The following is a 5,256-nucleotide window of genomic DNA, read 5'->3' on the forward strand; positions in this document are numbered from 1 at the left end:
GGGGCTGTCCTTGGGAGAACTTGAACTCTACAAGAGATGCCAGTTCTAAGAACAAAAGCATTCCTTTCTGCAGAGCTGCCCTTGAAGTGGTCATTAAGGTGAAATCTGGGCCTGTGGAAGCTGATGGCAAAGTCCCCATGGACCTTGGTCTGGTCCAAATTCCACCCCTTGGGTTTGACTGCTGTCCAGCCGCTGCCTAAGCCTGAGCCTGGCCTGCTGCCCTATGCTGAGTTTCCTTCTGTAGCCATGGAATGGGGCCTAAGTTGTATCTCACCAATGAAACAAACAGAATTATATGATGCAAGGGTGTTTGAGTCATGATTTTCATCAGCGTTTCCTTTTCACTGAGCTCAAAGTCTAGTTTGAATGCAGCCTACTATTTCAGTCCACAAGAAAAGGCTACATAGAAAATAGGTTTTGAATCAGATGCTTTACATAAACCATGGGTTTTACTAAAAACTGATCCATTCTGCTCTTTTTCACTCCTACAAGAGCGACTCAGCAGGGAGGCATTAGAAGTTTCAGTACTTTCATCTTGTCTCAGAACATTTAAGGTGGCAAGAGCGGGTAATAATAATAATAATAATAATAATAATAATAACAACAACAACAATGAAATCATTCACCACGACTGGTTTATTAGAGGAATTTTGCCGGACGTGGACATAAGTCATCCAGAAATGATTTCCTGAAATATATCTGAAGTGCAGGATTATTTGCCAAGTAAACTATACCAAATAAATTCTTCTCACTGTTAGTCGACAGTGCTCTTATTTTGAGTTGTTTTGACTGACTAGCAGCATGGTTCACATGGTGAATGTCTTGATTGGGAACTGGGGCAGGCACCCAACTTTAACTGTGTGCCAGATGTCTCCTGGCTGAAGCCAGCCATAAATGCATGTTCAGTCTAAGGGTACACAGGGAGGCTGGTTTTGGTGACCAGTCCGTGTGCCAGTAACACAGAGGCCTTTTGGCAGCAATGGGCTCAGGGCTGTCCTATGCCTGGAGATGCTGCAGTGGGGAACAAAAGTGACCTTTTAACTGCCCTTCCTGAGATTCAGATGGATTGGGGGGGGTGGGAGGGGGGGCTGTCCCGAAACAGCCAGGTAGGGGATGAAACTGTGAGGGCTATGGGAAAATGAAACAGAGCCCTCCTTCTGTTTGAACAAAATAAACTGTGATCTCTCTTTGCTTTGCACCCAGCCTTGCTCAGTCCTGGCTGATACACCTGTTTTTAATGTGCTCGCTGGAAGTTGCCTGAGCCAAGGTGAGTTGGTGGTGGGAATGACAAAACTCTTTGTATGAAGACCCTCTGGGGCGGCTTAAGGTAGATTCAAGCCCACTGATGTCAGCTGGAAACCTTTCAAAGTGTGTGGCAAATAACATGAAATTCCAGCAAATACAAGGTATGAGAAGTTTGCCAAGGCCATCACAAATGAGATTTTTGTCAAAAGATCAATCATCTGTCCCACTGCTTTCTTTTGAACCCATCCCACAGTATGAAGCAAGGAGATCCTTGCCAATTTGGACCTCAGGGTTTATTGTAATCCTGTGCTGCGTGTGGGAAAGCAGGAAACTTCCCTGCTGTGCTTGGAATTGTAACTCTATAGACGTGTTTATACGTGTGGGGTTTATTCCTTTATGAGAAGTGGGATAAATTAGACTTGAACAAAGCCAGTGACACATCCACCCTAGGGAATTACTCTGTCTGCTTATCACTCTAATGCCCACTCCATCATTCTAACCACACTAGTTAAAGAAAAACACACTCTTGACCAACATACAAGTATGAAAATGCAGGCTTTTCTGCTTTCTAAGGTTCTGACAGAACAAAGGTGATTTAAATGGGTTGTAAATTAATTTCTGTGTGCATTAAGACTCTTAACACAGCTTGAACAGTATAAAAGAGCTTTGGGTTCACTCAGAATTAGCCTGAATAAATTCAGAAGGCCATATTTCTTCACACGGTGCATAATCATTTCCAAAGCATCTGTCATAAAAGGGGATGATTGAAACAGATTTCCTAGTGGATAATTTCCTGTCTGTCTCTTGCACTTTCATCAGAGGAAGCTGAATGCCAAACTCATGGTCACCAGTGTGAAAACTCCATTGATCTCAGTGGACTTTGGTTGAGCTCTGAAAGATATGAGAACAGATACTGAGAATTTGGGTTTCTGGAGCTTGGGGAAGCACTGGCCCTATTTGACACAGCACAGTGAGACTAACACGTAGCAGAGCTCCTTCCCATGGCCATCGTGCTGTGATCCCCATTCTTGTTCAATCCTCTCAACACAGCCAGTGTGACATGGGGTTATGGCAATGAGAGTAACATGGACCAGTGATGTGGGAAATAGATCTTCAACTGGCACAGTTAGAGATTACAGGAGCAATTCACTGATCAGGTGCTGTGGCTCAGGATGGGAAATCTGTTCAGGTGGACCTTCCCCACGTTTCCCACTGCCATCCCTCCCCTGCTCCACCTCAGCAGATGACAGCAGGGTTAATTAATGTGTCTCCAAGAAGGACATAAAGATCTGTAGTGAGTGTCTAGGGAAGCTCCTCACACTGCTTTCTTAATAAAAACCCCTCTCTCACATCACAACACATGAATCTTTGCTCCCATAGGAGCTGGGACAGCTGACGCAGTGGGTAGAACCCTGGTGCTAGCTGAGGTAGCTGTTGCTGGCTTGAGTTAAGAATGAGATTGTCAGTGAAATGAATTGATGGTTTCAGTTCCAGATCTGGCAGCCAAATTTAAAAAAAAAAACAACAACAACAAAAAAGCCAACCAAAAGTGGGCTGTGTAATTCAATGCTCGCTCTCAGGAAGCCACACAGCACAGAAGTCGAGCACAGGGACCCATATCTCTTGCCCTTCAACACCAGCTCCTCTTCCCCAGCCGCAGGAGGCAGGAGAGGGAGGCAAGGACCCTTCCTGCAATGCTGGCAGCACCCAGGGCCCCAGGGGCTTTGCTCCTGTGTGTGCCTTCTCTGGGAAAAAGAGCAACACCAGGGAAAAACAGTGAAGTGGAAAGCAAACCTCTGTCTCTGTGAGATCTCATTCATCCCAAGACTGACTGAAATGATTCAGATATAAATATTATCATACCAGAGCTTGCTGGTATTTTCATTCAAGTACAGCATACAAGGCAATGTCAGTTAACCCTCCCATGGCCAGAAGATGTAGGACGAAAGCCAGATCCATGAAAGCTGTCAAGCCAACATCCCTGTATCTCCAGCCAGTTACACCAGTGTGAGTTTCACTGATGCCATCTGAGGAATTGCAACCAGCTTTCAAAGGTTTTAAAAGTACCCACCACATCCCTGTGAGAGAAGTAAAAAAACACCTCTTTCAACAAAGAGGGAGAAGGGGACACTAGAGAGAAAAAGTGTGAATTTAGGAAGCTGGTGGCAGAGCACTGGGGAGCAGGCAGGAGCTCCTGGCTGGTGAGAACATGGCCTTCCTGAGCAGGCAGTCAACAGGACGAGTAGCAGGAACAATGAGATAAGCACTGCAATGGAAACAAACACCCTTTTTTAGGCTCTCTGCACCAAGCTGCTGCTGCTGCTGCTACTTTTATCACACCATTCATTTGGGAAGAAAACAGTGCAGCAAAACAAGGTGCATGCACAAAGCTGCACACCATGTCTGAGCTCACCAGTTACCAGCCAAAAATATCTAGTTGTTAAATTATTTCATTTAATGGTTCGGGACTGCAGTGATCTTGTACAATGTTAAATCTTTGGAAACTGGATGCAGCTGAGTTAATCCTTCTGAGCAGGACATGGATGATCCACAACAGGACTGAGGACCACAGGTGGTTGCTAACTTCTTCTGGGCAGCCAAAGCCAATGTTTCCATCATTAGTGTCTTCCATGGAGGCTCGTGAGCTGTTTTACAGACAAACACATACACACGTGCACGTGAAACCCCCTGGCAAAAACAATGGTTGTTTTGCATGCCAAATGTGTCAGTTGCATTTCATTTTACGACTGAATTCATTCTCAAGTCACGAATGTTTAAAAAAAAAAAAAAAAGGCTTAGTGAGTGTTTAAATTTAGGGCATTAATTTTGCATTCCAGTGTAGAGGGAACCCAACAGTCTCAAACCTCGGAAAAAGGCACTCCACCTCTGCTTTATGGGCAATTTCATTCTGCTTGTGTTTCCAGAGCCTACTTCAAAGCACAGATGCGTTTCAGGTAAATAATGACAAGCTTCAGAACAAGTTTTCCTGGTAACACAAATCACCTCACTAATGAAATCAGGGGAAAAATTCAGAACAACTTGATATCCATCTGCCTCAAATCAAATCCTTCCATTTATATGCTGTAAGTAGGGGCCTGATTCCTCCCACAATCAAATCAGGGGCGAAACTCCCACAGATTCCAGTGGGAATGGGGTCAGCTCTTTATGCTTGCTGGATAACCATTGCCTGAATGTGGGTGAGGATGCCCTGGTCCGTCCAGAGCGAGGCAGAGGTTGTGCTGTGGGTGCAGCATTACACAATGGGTTCAGGTTCAGAAGAATATGAGGCACCTTCCCTCAGCACAGAGAATAGTTTCTATAGTTTCCACATTTCCTTCCTGCTCATGTCAATCATGCATGGGGGCAAACAATGAAGAAACACCAACCCCACATCGAATAAAGTAATGGGAATCTGAGAATGAGCCACATGCTGAAAAGTCATTGCATCCAAGATTGAAAGTATTGACTGTCTGGACTGCCAAATAAATCAGACTAGCCCTGGCGATTTGGATCTATAACAATACTTACCTCTTCACCTCAAACCTCAAGGGCAAGCTTTCCTTTTGCTTTGGAGGTCTGGAGGTGGGCAAATGGTGCAGCTCTTGGTCACCTTCTTGTGCATCGCTGAACCACTTGCCTCCCTGCAGGCTGCTGCCTGCTTCCAGAGACACTCCTCTCAGATCCCATCAGCCTTCCCAAAGGTTCAGCTGTGGTGTGAGGGAAGCTAGATGTCCACTTGGCTTGGCAACAAAGAGAAAAAAATTGTACTTGAACCTGGAAATTTACAGGAATGCAGAGCAGCCGTGTTGCTAAGCCAGCTGCAAACCTGCTTTGCTCGGGGCTCTTCCCTTTGTAGGGTTGAAGGAATGAGGCACGTGTAGCCAAGTAGGACATCAGTGCTACAAACAAATGGAAGGCCCTTATCCCACCAGCAATCTCGACCTGGTAACGGGCAGGCAGCTAGAGTAACAAGAAAGCTCAGCTCCTTCCTACTCACAGAAAGGAGAGGCG

The 5,256-nt window shown here is 45.4% G+C and overlaps 1 long non-coding RNA gene across 1 annotated transcript; it reads right to left on the reverse strand.

Moving 5' to 3' along the window:
* Positions 1–3,679: 3,679 nt before the first annotated feature.
* On the reverse strand, positions 3,680–5,043 carry LOC138114933 (uncharacterized). The gene is made up of 2 exons (XR_011152887.1): positions 4,774–5,043; positions 3,680–3,890 (listed from the first exon to the last, which is right to left on the reverse strand). It is a non-coding gene; the product is annotated as an uncharacterized lncRNA (long non-coding RNA).
* Positions 5,044–5,256: the final 213 nt, after the last annotated feature.

The sequence above is a fragment of the Aphelocoma coerulescens genome, chromosome 9, assembly GCF_041296385.1.
Source record: "Aphelocoma coerulescens isolate FSJ_1873_10779 chromosome 9, UR_Acoe_1.0, whole genome shotgun sequence".
In the NCBI taxonomy this organism is placed as follows: Eukaryota; Metazoa; Chordata; class Aves; order Passeriformes; family Corvidae; genus Aphelocoma; species Aphelocoma coerulescens.